Below are 17,303 nucleotides of genomic sequence, written 5' to 3'. Positions count from 1 at the left end.
ATTGCAAGAAAACGTTGTCTTAGTTGCTACAAGAAATTGAAGGATGCTGGCAGCACCACAAAAGAAGCTCAGAAGATATCACCTCAGGTACACACAGAGTGTAAGCAATGTAATAAGCCATTTTGTATCCCATTCTTTAACGAATTTCATTGATTTTTTGTCTTAGCAATATTTTCATTCAGTAAAAAAAATGTGTTGGTTCATTGGTGTTTTACTTTTCTTAATATCTATTCTAGACGTCCTAATAATATTTATTTCCCTAACTCAGACGTCCTCGCCAATAAACGGTGTAGAGTCTGTACGCCTACTTGCATCAGATGTGATGCAAGGACGTATGGTGAAAGATAAATTTGTATCATATGTGATGCAGGGACTGTCAACGTGTTAAACATAACTGTTGGTCCTTACCCTTTGGGATTAAACAGCTTAGTTAAATAGAATGTTTCATTAAATTTATCATTTTGTATGTTCAAAATGTACAGTTTTTTTTTACAATAGTATAAATTTTTAGTTTTTTTTGTTAATTTTTTTTTAATGGGTTGAAAATGATCCAATGGGCAGATGAGGGTTATTTTCTGTCATGTGTTCAGAGTTGCACGCGCCCTATTTTATTTATGAAAAGGAATTTATAAAAAATAATTCAAAATTCTTTTTCACTTCGTTAAAATACGAGTAACTAAAACTTAATGTTAAAAACGTGTATTTAAAACTGGAATACCGAATTTGAAATGTTTTCAAGAGATGCGTTAAAAAATTAATGGTTTTTTACATCACGTTTTAATTTCATTTTATCCTGTTTTTAAACGTTGCATTTTCCACTTAAAACAATAGTAACATTTGTAACTTTAACGAATATTAAGGCGCGTTTCCATTAAAAATAGTTAATCATTTCTCGAAAGATTTTTAGGATGGATACGGCTTACTCATTGTGCAATATATATACTTAATATTTAATAAAATAAATTCACAATCGAGTAATTTCACATAACATAACATCTTCGGTAAAATACAAATAACATAAATTTTGTCACTGACGAGGAGAAGCATATTTTTTATTACGTATTTGGAAGAATTTATCACAATATATACATAGCTCAATGTCTGCTTTTCTATTGAATATATTTTGCTTTTTTTGTAAGTAGTTTATTAAACTATTTTATTTGGTCGAAATTTTAAAATGACATTAATGAATACGATAAATATACGTGCTGTATAAGATCTTTGCAATTTAAGTATCGGAAATTAATATACAAATATTATATATAGCTCAGTCGATAGATTGGAACTATTATAGTTTAAAATGCAGTTATGACAGGTGAAGTAAAAAAGAAACATGCAAAAACGATAAGTTAGCAAAACTAACTAGTTTAAAACTAATTTCAAGGGGGGTAAGGTACCTACCTTACCTTATGTCTTTTTTTGTACCCTTAAGTAGTTAAAAAGAAGCCGAGATGGCCTAGTGGTAAGAACGCGTGAATTTTAACCGATGATCGTGGGTTCAAACCCGGGCAAGCACCACTGAATTTTCATGTGCTTAATTTGTGATTATAATTCATCTCGTGCTTGACGGTGAAGGAAAACATCGTGAGGAAACCTGCATGTGTCTAATTTCACTGAAATTCTGCCACATGTGTATTCCACCAACCCGCATTGGAGCAGCGTGGTGGAATAAGCTTCAAACCTTCTCCTCAAAAAGGGGAGGAGGCCTTTAGCCCAGCAGTGGGACATTCACAGGCTGTTACGGTAAGTAGTTAAAACGTGAAAGCGTAAAAAACAAACAAACTCACTTTCACATTTATAATATTAGTTAGGATTTTGTTTAATTGGAACGCTGACTTATTTGTTTTATATCAAATAATTCATAAGATATGACCACTATAATTATGAAGTAACTATTTATTTAAGAATTTTTATTTACATTACTAGTTAACATAAGGTATAAGAATAGCATAACATATATTATTATACGTCAGCCTTAGTTGCTTCAGAATCATACACCCAGACCAACTATAAACTTGTAAATATAAATATGTAGTTTTAATATTTTTATTACTATAGTAAAGGATACCTATATAAGATATTAAAGGCTTTTTAAGGAACTTATATTGAACAATATTGAAATGGTGGTCGTATTATTCAAATAGTTTTATTTCTAGCTTGAGAACCCAAATACTTCTCAGTTATGCTTCAAGTGAAAATAAATTCTTGATTATTCTGAACTACAGCAGCTATCTTTCACTGTTTCCGGTTTGATGCGTGAGTGATCCAGTATAACTAATGGGAAAAATCTTAGCTCCTCCTTAGGTCGGTGATTCATGGACATCATGAGGGATGATTAATATGTCTTAAATTGCCTGTCTACAGGTGATGACTACGTACCATAATTAAATAAAAAGTGGGGTTAATAGTTAACATGCTAAGATTATAATTGAAGTGATTGTTAAAATAATCGTTTCTTCATTACATGATTAGTAATAATAGTAGTTAAAGTAAAAGCTTCCAAACTAAAATATAGTGGCCTGGCCAATTTCGTGGACGGTCTAATACTAACGGAGACTGGCCAACTGCGCAAGAGATACACAAGTGTGCACACCTTGCGCAAACACAGGCTCACTTTCATACTCCGATGAGTATTTTGAGACACGGGAGTGTAAACACTTCCAAATTTCGGTGACAATTTTAATTGGCCTGACTCCAGTTTTGAACCCAGGACTTAAGAATCATTATAACCAAGAACAACGCGGCAGTATACCGGGAAAGCAAATGACTTCACTCCATCTGGTGATGGTAAGTGGTAGTGGAGTCCAAACCCTACGACGGCCAGTACAGTCGGGAAGAATGTCCTGCACTAGTCGCCCCCGACTTGCCGGCCCACAAGATGCCTCTTCACGCCTCGTTTGAAGGAACCCGGGTTGTAATAAGAGGGGAACACGTGTGAAAAGGTAGAGTAATGTAAAGAGTTCAATTTTTTAATGGTGCGACAAAGAAAAGAGTTATGTAACATGATGTATTCTTAAATTGTTCTGAATTTGCTCGTGAGCAATAACTGCTACATACATATCCACCATAGGAGAGCGTTCTGGAATATGCTCTATACTATTTCCTTAAGAGAATCGGAAATTTATGCCCATCAGTGGGATATAAACAGGCTGTTACTTCATTTATACTTAACTAAAATAGACGCAACCTCTCACAGGAACTCACGTCTAGTTACGAACCCTCTAGTGATTTCACACACCTGCACTGCTCTCTATTGCTTCGTTAATGCGACTTACTTTAGCTGAAATTGTTATAGTCAACTATTTATTTTAATGAATGCTTGGTTCGTATAATTTTATATAATATTAGTTTGATATGAAACTCTGGTTTAATTTATTTCTTTAATTCTCAGCAAATTCATAGTACTTTCTGTATTTTTTTTACTAATTACAATGACTATTTCAAAATCTGTGACGCATGAATTATGTAGTAATTTATATAACGTAATGATTATTGGATGTCCTCTTTTTTGAGGAGAAACGAAACTTATATCACAATACTGCTTTCATACAGTAAGTAAGTGCTCTAGTGGCATTTCATCTTAAACATGCAGGTTTCCTTGAGATATTTTATTTAACCGTTGAGCACAAGATACCTGAATTATGAACACAAATTAAATACATGAAAATTTACTGGTAATGCATTTGATTTCTTTTAGGAATTGTTGTAAATATTGAACATATCCAAAAATATATAAGATTTACATTTTTTTGACTCTATTAAATCTTATATCTATGTGATAAAATGTTTTTAAGTTAATGAAGGCTTTCATTAACTTAAAAACATTTTATCACATAGAATAGTTTGTACAGTTTGGTTGTTATCAGTCTTAATCAAAATCACACCTGACAGTAAGTACTGATTATACTAGCAAACTGGATAGCAACAATAGTAGTATGTATTAGAGCGAGTATAAGCTATTTTCTTTTTGACAAACATTCTCACAATATCTATTTACTTTAAAAAATATATTTAAAATTAGCTTAAAATTTTGTCTTATTTTACGATTATAATTTTGATGTATTGGTTGATACTCCGTTCTAACCGAAATCATTATCACCGCACATAAGGTTTCAAGTGGGCTGATACGGCACGACGTTCCATTATAAGGGTCATACAAAAACGGCCTCAGTCAGCTTTATTTGAAGTTCCGTGGTATCTGCCACGGGCTTAGTAGGTAAAACATTTCCACGTAGGAGTTTCCCTTGTCGTATATTATTATGTTCTCAAAATTCCTATTGTAATATAATTGAAATTTTAACTACAATATTTTCAAGAATAATGAAACTTGATTTCTTTGTTTTCTACTGAGATAAATTACGCAAATTAAATAATTATAGAATGAAAAATATAGGATATTCGAAAGGCTTTCTTATCGCCACTAAGAGATCGATCTCTATCAAACTTATTTCGGATAGATGAAGTAATATTTATTTATTTTATGAAAAACATGTATATGTGGTGAAATATTATAATTGTATATATATATTATATAATAGGAAGGCGGAAGAGCATATGAGCCACGTGATGGTAGTGGTCACCAACGCCCTTAGACATTGGCATTGTAAGAAATGTCAACTATCGCTTATAGCCAATGCGCCACCAACCTTGGGAACTAAGATTTTACGTCCCTCGTGCCTGTAATTATAAATACGAAAACTATTAACATTATTATCTAATTACCTGCATCAAACCTGATTGAAATATGTATGATAATTGATTACAAATTCATAATATGAAATACGTTCTCGAAATCTTGTTACATTTCCACACGTGTATGATTCGCGTATTAATTATTTAAAATATTGTTATAATACAGTATTTCACTATTTTTTTTAAAAGTAATTTTTTGATACAGCACACACATTATCTATTTTTCGTTCGTTATATTTTATTTATGTTGATAAATTATTAAATAAGCTGATAAATAATCTTTGTCTCGAACAAAGCTAAATATATGCAATGTGGAAATGTAACAAGATTTCGAGAACGTATTTCATATTATGAATTTGTAATCAATTATCATACATATTTCAATCAGGTTTGATGCAGGTAATTAGATAATAATGTTAATAGTTTTCGTATTCATAATTACATATATATATATATAAATATATATATGAGGAATATAAAGTAATTTTTTTTTATAAAATATATGCAGGTAATTAGATAATGATGTTAATAGTTTTCGTATTTATAATTACATATATATATATAAATATATATATGAGGAATATAAAGTAATTTTTTTTTGTAAAATATATTTAATTAATCAAAGTATGCACCGTTATTATCAATGCACTTTTGCCATCTCATAGGTAGTTCATTGATCCCTTTACTAAAAAACATGGGGGTGAGAATCAATAAAACTTTTGAAGGCGGTTTGGACTGCCGCATCGGAGTTTAATTTTTTTTAATGTTTATGGGCGTTGGTGACCACTTACCATCAGGTGGCCCATATGCTCGCCCGCTTACCTATACTATAAAAAACAAAGAAAATTTAAGGGTAGGTATTAATTATTTTCTTATCTTAGAATATACGGTTAATAATAATTTAATAAGCTAAGTTTAACACAAGTTGAATCGCATAGGTATATGCTCTTTCCTGGCATCATGGATAGTACCCTCAAAGAGTGATGATGATTGTTAATATATGAACCTTTTAACACCTTCGTTTACGCTATCACTTCAATCCTCAATCACTTTTAACAAGTGAAGCGTGGTTTTGTTTATATGATTGTGTTCATATTATGTCTTTAGTTATATGACGTCGTCGAATTGAACATTGACATTGAGTATCTTAAATTCTTATAATATAACTATTTTACCGTATTGAAGCACCTCATCGACGGTCGAGCCCAAATTGAATTTTTCTGACATAACCTCACTTTATAATATTATCTATAAATAGAAAATTCTAAATTTATCACATGATGAATATTCTTGGATCCAAACTACTCCTCTGGATCAGTACTTTGGTATCGATACTCGCCTTCAAGTGTTGCTAGTATAACTTGTCTCGCTTATGTGCAAAGCAATAAATACTCTTATAAATTAAAAGTTTAACTTCTAATTAGTTACTTCTAATTTAATGAAAGGATAAGTATCAAGATGATAATATAAGAAAAACTGAGCCGAGATTTCCCAGTGGTAAGAACGCGTGAACCTTAACCGATGATCGTGGGTTCCCGCACCACTGAATTTTCATGTGCTTAATTTGTGATTATAATTCATTTTGTGCTTAACGGTGAAGGAAAACATCGTGAGGAAACCTGCATGTGTCTAATTTCACTGAAATTCTGCCACATGTGTATTTCACCAACCCGCATTGGAGCAGGGTGGTGGAATAATCTCAAACCTTCTCCTCAAAAAGGGAGAGCCTTAACCCAGCAGTAACACATTCACAGGCTATTACTGTTACTGTTTACTGGATACACAACATAATTTGACAGAAACTAAAAAACCGTAGTCGGTATTTAACTTTATCAAATTTTCACCTCATTCGTTACATGAGATAAGGTACACGAACCGATAAACTACATTGTTTTTCTTGTGTAAGTAAGTGTAAGTATTGAACTACACTATCGCATTAGGACTGTCCGTAATTATAGTTGTAAGAAGTAAAATAAAAAAAAAATAATAATTTTTGACACTATATATTCATATTATAATTAATAGGTCTACTAATAACACGTGTGCTTTAAGCACTGATTTCTTTATAGAAAAGTTATGGACTGTAACGCTATATTAAATGTGCGACATTTACCTCGTATCATGAAAAAAATGTTAAGAACCGTAGCGATTCCAATTTAAATTATTCTACATTTGCAAAGGCAAATGCTGATCCTTGCCACCATTCCACGTGTCATCATTTGTATAGCTATCGTTATTATTGATTTGTATATTCTTTGTGTAAGTCTTCAAAGTAAGTAATCATGTAAATAAATGTATATACACAATTTCTCTATACCTGAATATACATGGATAGATTTTTTAACTATTTTATCTGAATAACGAAGTGAATAATTCAAAACATCACTCCCAAAACTTCTTATACAAAGTTACACTTGCATGGAATTGGTAAGCAACCTTAATGAACTTATTCTGTAAGATTAAAGAGTTCCTTGGAGTTTTGTTTAAGGCATGTTATTTATCGGATAAGATTTAGATAATGAAAATATTATAGATTTCTTCATTCTATACTTTAAGACATTATTGTGATATAAATATTATATAGAATAATTGACTCCAGACTGCCTCGTTAGTTTTGTGAGAATTATCTATATAATATTGATATAAGGACACAAATCCCGAGGTCCTGGATTCAAGTTCTAGATCGAGCCAGTAAAAAGTTATTGGATTTTACCCGTGCCTCAGAAAGGACGTAAAATCGTTGAACCTGCGCCTGAACTCTTTCCGGTCGTGTCGGATTGCTGTCTCATCGGATTATGAGAGTGAGAGTGTATCTATGTTTGCGGACACAACTATGCACTATATATGCCTTTAGCCTTTGGCTTATCGAGAGATTGGCTGCTGTGTTCAAAATTCGACATAGTCTATCATAGAATAAATGGTAACAAGAAGACAAGTTTTCTCATAGTACAAACACAAATCGAGTTAAATTAATATGACTGACACACATATCTTTCTCGCCCTTAACAAATACATGTATCATTTGAAATATAATTTAAATGTCATAGGTTAATTCAATTTCTTTAGTAAATACGAACACAAAATTAAACTGAGAAGGAGTTGAAAATAACAAAATATCTTCAAAATTTAATTATTAACTTGATACCGTCTTACTTAGATCCGAGCGGTATTCATTTTAATTGAGACAAAAGATCAATATACACATTCAGCTTGTAACGGGGTCAGTATCTGAATATAAAGTGATGTTCTTCTTCTAAATCAATCACCTTTGATGTAATACTGTTTTATATATATATTATTAACCAACCTTGGGAACTAAGATGATATATCCCTTGTGCCTGTAATTACACTGGCTCACTCGCCCTTCAAAACACAACAATATCAGATATTTAGAGATAGATATTTTGCGGTAAAATATCTGATGAGTGGGTGGTACCTAACCAGACGATCTTGCACAAAGTCCTACCAGTGAGTATTAGAGGAGCTATCTCTTTTGCTAATATTATCTAATCTACAGGTGGCAGGGCTTTGCAGGATCACCACGTCACCATTTACCTATTGATATACAGAGAAACATTAATACTTTGTATTCTGGTTTGAAAGTTAATGAGCCGACGAAATTGAGGTCGGCAAAGGTTTAAAAATCTATTGGTCTCCTTTGTTTCCGGCATATTGATAGGAAAAAAACTACGTAATGTTTTGAGTCAGTTATCTTTCTTGTTGTCAATTGATCTTAGGCCGGTTCTAGATTCTGCCAGCCTGCACATGATAGGGTCACCCCTGTTATGGATCGCCATTTTAAGGTCGTCATTGTCGTTGGTGTTATATAAGAAGTTCTTGGTGTGACGCGTTACTGTAACCATAGCATAGGATACGATGTGCAATTGTAGCTTTTTAATATGAGGTTGATCGTCTCGTAATTTAGTCGCAGTGCCTCATGTATTGTGAGAAATAAGACATTTAAGAGTTTTAATTGATATCCTAATTTAATATATGATCGCCTTACTTAGAGATATGAAATCTAAATACTGAATTACTATATTCACGAAGAAAGTAGTCGGCAAAGCTCATCTTTCTCGTCGTCTAACTAAAATGAATTAATTAACTTTGCTTCACGTAGGGTTTCCAGATATTCGGGAAATTTCGGAATGTTCAGGAATCTACCGTGTTTAGTAATTAAGGTTGTCCAAGATTGTAGATTCTAAAGTTTTGAACAAGTTCCCTGACGTTCAGAAACAGACAATGCTATTGAATACACCTTGTAGATAATTATAACAACTTCACAGCGGTATGATCGTAACTATTGTTATTAATCTTTCCGGTTCTTTGAGGCAGAATCGAAACGGCGGTGGCTGTATATTTAATTTGTATAATTAGAAACTTATTAAAGACTTCTTAATTAAAGTATACTTTGATTTATTTTATATACGATTCTCATTACTTTGCCGTTCGATTTTCAGAATTTGTACAATTATACTTTTCACGATTTGTGGTTCATATAGTTCAGCAAATATTTTGTTTTAATTTAGTTAATAGTCTAATATACAAAAACATTAAAATATACAAATGGTTCTTCTCGGAATAATCTATATTTCGACCTATATGTGGGCTTATATATATCATTTCATATGACGATTCAAAAGTTCTCGTAAGACCCTACTTGAAAATAGCACATTTTATTTTTGTTGATATGTCGAGTACAAAAATAAAGCAAGTATGAATAAACTTATATATACATATAACAACTATAATAACATATAATATGAATAATACATAAGCGTTGATATGCTAAATGTCTGTTCATTCATTATCTATTCCTTTTATAAAAGCGATAGTGAATTTTCTTTTTTTTTTTTTATTATTATGTGTTATGATTACATGTCTTGACTACTCAACTATATGTAATTTGGCTTCCACATTGTCAGAGGTAAGAAAAGGACATAAGGTACCTTCTCACAGTTAGAAAAGAGTCAGGCCAGAAACTAATTTAAAATAAATTGATTAATAAAAAACGACATATTATTCTAAAATTAAAATTGATTATGAACATAATCCCAGTGAATAAATGAAAATCAGTTGTTTACTTTTTAAAAACTGGAGCATATACAAACATATATAGAGAACAAAAGCAATTTTTTAAAACGGTTAAAAAAGAGGTTTTCAAATTAATTGAAAATTCTATGCTCCGCTTTATTAAATTTCTGATAACGTAACGTCTGCGAAATTTAACTCTTCTACGAATTTAATTACGGCTGATTCAACCATATGTCTGAGACATTTAGACCTTATATTAGATTGATTACAAACACATTTTAGGTAGCTGTTACGATGTGGAAAAAAGTCTTCGATTTAGTCTTAATAACAACTTATAAGTATCGGATACCAAGGTATTACAGGTATTAATTACAGGCACAAGGGACATAAAATCTTAGTTCCCAAGGTTGGTGGCGCATTAGATATGTAAGCGATGGTTGACATTTCTTACAATGCCAATGTCTAAGAGCGTTGGTGACCACTTACCATCAGGTGGCCCATATGCTCGTCCGCCTTCCTATTCTATATAAAAAAAAGGTAAAAGTTTCAGTTAAAAAAAAATAGTAATTTTGTTTATAAGTAAATTTATTGTACTTTTATTTTTTGGTTATTAAGATTATCTTTTAGCTATCAGTAATAAAATTCGATTTTGATCCTGTTTGAAAATAAAAACATGCAGCGCTTCAAAAATAAAGCCTATAAAAAAGTAAGGAATAAGTAACTATATATAATAAAAAAAACGATACCCAAACAACAAACTATCCGTTACAAGTGTTTATGTTTTTCATATATATTTTTAAATCAATTCCGAATTTAAAAATGTTTGAATTGTTTTTATTTAATTTAACTTTCCGAAGATGTTAAGTTAGATAAAACCTATAATCGCGGTGCGAGTGAGAAAAAACACAGTGCACCATAAGATAGAAAGAGATATCAAGAGCTTCACCTTACAACGTGGTGTTACGTATTCAATGGATGGTAAGAACAAAGAGGTTCGATCGACATAATTAATTCTCTTTCCAATTAAACGTAAACATTTGGTACATATTGGTCGATAACAATGCACGTGTAACAAATTGCTTGTTCTTATTTCAATGTTAATTATCAAGTTATTGTTATTTGTATATAATTATAAGGATATTAATTCTTTTTTTAATCCAGTTTCAGTATCACCTGCCTCGGCTTACACCTCGGTGTCGGATTTCCGTATAGCACGGATTATGCGACTCAGAGAATAGATCGAGAACCTGTGCTTGCACTTTCACATGTGCTGTAATACCTCATGTGCAGACGGAAAATATTTGAGATTGACCACTATGTCCTATAATTCGGAGAACCTAACTTCAGGTCAGCACAGACGGATTGTGTGCATTGTATCATGTATTTTTGTATTCAATGAAATATAAATAAAAAAAACTTATGGTCACCGTATTACATTTGTATTCGAAATTCAAAAAATCCTAAGTATTTTTATAAAAATGCGTAGCGCAAATGACAAAAGTGACGGATGAAGCAATACGACTTTAATAAAAGTCTTCAAGACTAGACCCAGAGTGCTGTATTTAGTAAGAATATATTTTATTATGGTCCTTATTTTTTGTTTAAGCATAGATAATTAATTTATATTCAAGACGTAATGTTCCACGCCTATTAATCAGTTTCAAGTAAATCTTCGTAATGCCTGCTTATGTTTATGATAATGTTTTAGAGTTCAGTTCAGTTCGAAAGTTTTTTTAAATATTTTGAGAACTGTACTTTTTTAGTTGTATCTTATGTATGTTTTGATATGCCTGCTTCGTTAGTCTAGTGGCTTGATATAAGGCCGCAGACCCGGAGGTCCTGGGTTCAATTCCCAGGTTGGGCCAATAAAAAAGTTATTGGGTTTTTCTGTCAGAAAATTCTCAGTAGCAGCCCTGAGTCTGGAAGTTGGAAGTGTGTACACTCCCATGCCTCGGAAAGCACGTAAAGCCGTTGGTCCTGCGCCAGAATTATTTCCGGTCGTGTCGGATTACCGTCCCATCTGATTATGCGAGTTAGGGAATAGAGAGTGCACCTGTGTTTGCGCACACACTTGTGCACTATAATATCCCCTTCGTAGTTGGCTAATCACTCTTAAGATTGGCCGCCGTGGCTGAAATCGGTCTGGAGAATTATTATTATGTTTTGATATTCATTTTTGTATCTAAGTATATATAATTCAATCATACATCTTGATTAAGATTGTAAAATGAAATCATTGTGACTCGCAGACCTGGTCTGGCTTATAGTGACGGGATGAGGTGCGTTTATCGCTGTCTCTTTCGGTCATCTTTGCCGAAGCGAGTTAGAGGAAGTATCATACGCTCCGAGGAAAGAAGAGAGAAAAAGAAGGAAGACAACGCCGATAAGCCTCTTTCGCTATCGATCATTATACTTACCACCTTTAAATACCACCTTACCATATCTTTAAATCCATCAAGTCGTTTGGGTTTAAAGAAAATGTAAAAAATAAACATATAATTGCTATATAAAATTAAAAAAACATTTCCTTATTTTTGGGTCAGTTGGGTGAAAAAAGAAGTTTACACTAGTTGTGGTTTAACTGTCCAGGTTTTTCCGTAGTCCGGATATAAGAACAAATTAAAATGAGTACATGAATTCCTCTGTATACACACACGCTAGTATATATCTAAATATGTTTCTTATTAGCTTGCTTGGTAACAGCCTTTGAATGTCCTACTGCTGGGCTAAGATCTCCTGCCTCCTCTACCTTTTTGAGGAGAAGGTTTGGAGCTTATTCCACCACGCTGCTCCAATCCGGGTTGGTAGAATACACATGTGGCCAAATTTCAGTTAAATAAGACACATGCAGGTTTGCTCACGATGTTTTCCTTAACCGTGAAGTATGAGATCAATTATAATCACAATTTTGCAAATGTAATTCAGTTGTGCTTGCCTGGGTTTGAACCCACGGTCATCGGTTAAGATTCACGCGTTCTTACCACTGGGCCATCCTTGTTTTTTTAGAAGCATGTCTATGTAGCAATCCGAAAAGTTTCTACGTTTTTTTTGTAACTTTTCCAAGTTATAAAATTAAGTTTCATTTTAGAAAAAAATATTTTGTATTGTAAAGAAAAGAATATTTGTTTGAAAGATGGTGTCAATTAGGTAATAAATGTTTTATATCAGGAGTGAATTTTTTCACCCTGCATTGCTAATTACTTTAAAAAGGCCCTGGTCTAATAAAGCAAGAAATTAGGTCGATAGGGTCGCGATAATTTTAACATAATAAGCATTTTTTTGTATAAAACCAATTCTGAATATTATGGAGTGATTAATTCCAGGGCTATGATATCGGTTATGGTTGGCTCGATAGTTTAGTGGCTAGCTTGTATGGCTACAGAACATGAGGTACTAGATTTATGGTCCAGGCAATTAACGAATTGATTTTTCGAGATGTCTCTTTCAAAATTCGATTTCAATATATGGACTATAAGTCCATATTTAGGAAGTTTGCTAAGTTACTTGCCTGAGCTTTCAAGCTTGTTGCTCCTATTAGCTGACTACACGGGTTTAGTAAGTAAGCTATTTTGTGACGCCTAACATCTTAGATCCCAATGTTGGTTGCGCATTTGGTTAATATTTGTTACAGGACAAACGTGCCAAGAATACAGAAAAAGATAAAGATTACCTAGCGGGTAGCAGGCTACCCACTATTCGGGCTCCATGGGCACCATGGATTGAAACTATTATAGATTATATATTGAATACACTTATGATAATTGCTTAGGTAATACTGTTTTAAAATTATGCTCAATCATATCATGATTATAGCATATCATTATGTAGTTGACACATATCTGATATTATTATGAGTCGTCTGTTACTAATATATCACGGTGTGACTCTAAAATGCCCGCCTTGAATCTTTATAAGGAAACGCCTATTTTTTCCTGGGACCCGCGTCAAAAGAGGTTGTTCAATCACCTGCCATTGTGTTCGGGGCACAAGATCAGCGTGAAAATTTCCTAAATATTGTATCAGAAAATGGCGTAAATCTCATTCAATTTCGAAGCTCAATATTAATTACAACTCACAAGTTATTTCCACGATAAAGTACTCAGTTTTGTTTTTGTATCAAGAATTAGTAGGCAAGTATAATTTCATAACAATTATCGTTCATATTTTTGCCATTACATAACATACACAATGTTCATAAGTGTGTGCGGAAATACAGGTGCACTATGTTTTATCTAAAAGGATGGTAAAACATACCAATGACTTTCCGAAGCACGAAAGAATACCTTTGCTAACCAAACTGGAACTTTTATGTCAATTTATCACCTGAAAACCAAATAACTTAAATAATTGTACCTGGATTGGTGTAATTTATGTTGTTGACTTGTTCATCTTGTATTCGAAACTGAGAACTAAAAAATTGCAGTCGTATAAAGAAAATGATATATTATTATTTCTTATTTATAACAACTAGGTTTTAAAACCGATGTATACTACGCTTACACGGTGGCCCCACAATAGATTCTACTGCATCTGCCGGTGACAAATGAACGCGGTTTTTTAAGCGCAACGTACGCTACAATGTTTCGTTTATTCATTCAATTATTTGCTTTAGCGTCTAAGAAATAAAATCTAATTTCGAATGTATTAGTCTTATGCGATAACTAAAGATAAACAGGCGAAAGCAAAACGTCGGTCGTTAAAGCTATTTAACGTTAAGTCAAGCTGAATATGTTTTGTTTTGTAACAATTTTTCGCGTCACGTACGAAATATTAGGGTTCCTTATCGATAAAAGAAAAATGGACAGCTGTAGCGAATTTCATTTCCTTTTTCAAACGGTATTTTTGAAAAAATACACTATTTTTATGATATTTTTAATTCATTGATTATTTCTTGATAATTTTTTTATTATCTTAAGATTTTATCTTAAGACTTCTAAAATATAATGGATTGATACATAAGACAAAACTATTATATTAATAATATATTAAAGATATTGTTAGATAAGATAAAGTTTTAATATGTATATTTGCTTGTGCAAGCACTTGTACAGTATGATATATCTTGTACTGAGTGCTGAATCTGTATGGCTACTATCCAAAAAGAATGACTGTCGCACCCAAAACCGGTGAGATGGACATCATATTACAAATTAGCTGTTACCCGCGACTTCGCCCGCGCGTAAGTATAAGTGAAAAATAAATGATTGTACTTCTTGTACGTGATTTTAAAACATGAAATGTTATTCTGGTAAAAAAGTATATTATAACGATTTTTAAATTTTAGAATAATGATTATTATTTTAAAAATCATCAGTGAAATTAAAGTGAATGCTAGTAGTACTTAATATTTTTATACTGACCTAAATGGGTTATAAAGTAGCTCAAATGCATGTTGGAAATAATTAATGATGTAAATAAGAAAATTTACAAATATCTATCTATTCTAAAATCACATTGAAGAAAATTATTTAAGTCACTGAAAATATTATTTATGTCAAGCTATCAAGCGGTCCAGGCAAATAAGCCGGAAGCTGCACTTTACCAGCAAAACTTCACTTGGATAGCGAAGTTTTGTACAAAAAACATATTTCTTGTACCTGCCTAGGAGATATTTATCTTGAGACATTGTGTATTTTGCAATTCATTATTTGCATTATGAAGTATGCATATAGAGCTTTTAATGTAATTCAAAAATGACGGACTCGTTATGCAAATTTTCAACCCCTATTACAACCTCTTGGGGTTAGATGTTCTACTGGTGGTAGAGCTTTATGCGAGCTCGTCTAGGTAGGTACCACCCACTCATCAGATATTCTACCGCAAAACAGCAGTACTTGGTAATGTTGTGTTCCAGTTTGAAGGGTGAGTAAGCCAGCGTAATTACAGGCACAAGGGCATCTTAGTTCCCAAGGTTGGTAGCGCATTGGTGATGTAAGCGATGGTTAACATTTTTTTATAATGCCAATGTCTATGGGCGTTGGTGACCACTTACCATCAGGTGCCCCTTTGCTCGTCCACTTTCCTATTCTATAAAAAAACCCTAAAATACATATTTATTTATATCTCACCAGAAGGCTGTATATAAAATTTCATGCTTCTAACTTTAGAAATGACGGGCTTACATACAGTTATCAACCAACAAAATGTCAAGTTAATAACCCGTGGTTTAGGCTCTGCGTTGATGAATCAGTCGGGACAAGTCATTATATATTTATTAATAACAACAAAAATAAGTATGTTTTTATAACTTGTGACAGACTCAACCGATTTTGATGAAATAAAGACTAAACAAAACCTTGAAATACTTATACTTTACTTATTAATTCAATTTGTAATTTTTAGCCGTTTCGAAGATTAGCCTGGACAAACAGACAGATGGACATACAAAAATTAAATAAATATTGTTTTGGTAAATCGCAAATTGCATTGCATTGCAATTAACTTTAAGAAAGGTTATTTTGAAATTACAGACAGACACAGACACTGAAAATTTTCGCATCATATACAAAGTGTAGCTTTCTTTTTGGATTTGGTGAATTATGAGATGCATTAAAAGGAAAATATTGTCTCATTTAAATAAATTACATAACAAGTTGTGACTAAAAGAGATAAACAGGTATGTACACTCACACATATACGTGTAGAATCATTAGCCTAATGGGCTTTTCCAGTCGAATTTTGCGAAAGTAATTTAGAAGCGCCATGACTTTAATGGCTAACACACATCAATTTTCATAACATGAATCATTCATGTCGATTTGAATATTAATGAAATAGAAGTCAATAAGCCAAATTTACATAAACATGTAGATAGGCATCCAAGTTCCCTAGATAGCTTGAGATATATTAACGACATGTGGTGGAGGCAGACGAAAATTTTTACTTTTATTCATTAGTCTGCGATTGCGAATACTTGCGATTTGCAAACAGTAACAGTACAGTAACAGTAACAGCCTGTTAATGTCCCACTGCTGGGCTAAGGCCTCCTCTCCCTTTTGAGGAGAAGGTTTGGAGCTTATTCTACCACGCTGCTCCATTGCGGGTTGGTAGAACACACATGTGACTGAATTTCAATGAAATTAGACACATGCAGGTTTCCTCACGATGTTTTCCTTCACCGTCAAGCACGAGATGAATTATAAGCACAAATTAAGCACATGAAAATTCAGTGGTGCTTGCCCGGGTTTGAACCCACGATCATCGGTTAAGATTCACGCGTTCTAACCACTAGGCCATCTCGGCTATGCATCTATGAATTATAATATTACTTGCGATTTGCAAGTAATATCATAATTCATTCTGATTGTTGTTTAAATGTTTCAATACGATGTTACCATTAAATTTATTATAGTGTGAAAAAATGAGCTATGGGTTGAATTCCAGGCACTGTTCAACATTAGTACGAGTTTATGGGGCTTGCAGTAACAGCGGAGGTGGGGCGGATCGGGGTTTTAGACCAATGAAGGGGTCATTGGTCTAAAACCCCGATCCGATTTTTTGTTTTTTTTTTTTTACGCTGGATAAACGCATTACGCGTTACCCCCACGGGAACAGTGGGGGGGTATGTGGGGCTCGCC

At 32.8% G+C, this 17,303-nt stretch overlaps 1 long non-coding RNA gene across 1 annotated transcript in view; it reads left to right on the top strand.

Annotated features, from left to right (window-relative positions):
- Window positions 1-17,303, top strand: part of LOC126777608 (uncharacterized) — a 185,987-nt gene that overhangs the window by 30,986 nt on the left and 137,698 nt on the right. The window contains exon 2 of the long non-coding RNA XR_007670066.1: window positions 11,529-11,599. This is a non-coding gene — a long non-coding RNA (uncharacterized LOC126777608). The remainder of the gene's footprint in view (window positions 1-11,528; window positions 11,600-17,303) is intronic.

Source organism: Nymphalis io, chromosome 23, assembly GCF_905147045.1.
Source record: "Nymphalis io chromosome 23, ilAglIoxx1.1, whole genome shotgun sequence".
NCBI lineage: Eukaryota > Metazoa > Arthropoda > Insecta > Lepidoptera > Nymphalidae > Nymphalis > Nymphalis io.
Note: the sequence above shows the minus strand (reverse complement) of the source record. Positions and strands in the feature narration are given on the sequence as shown.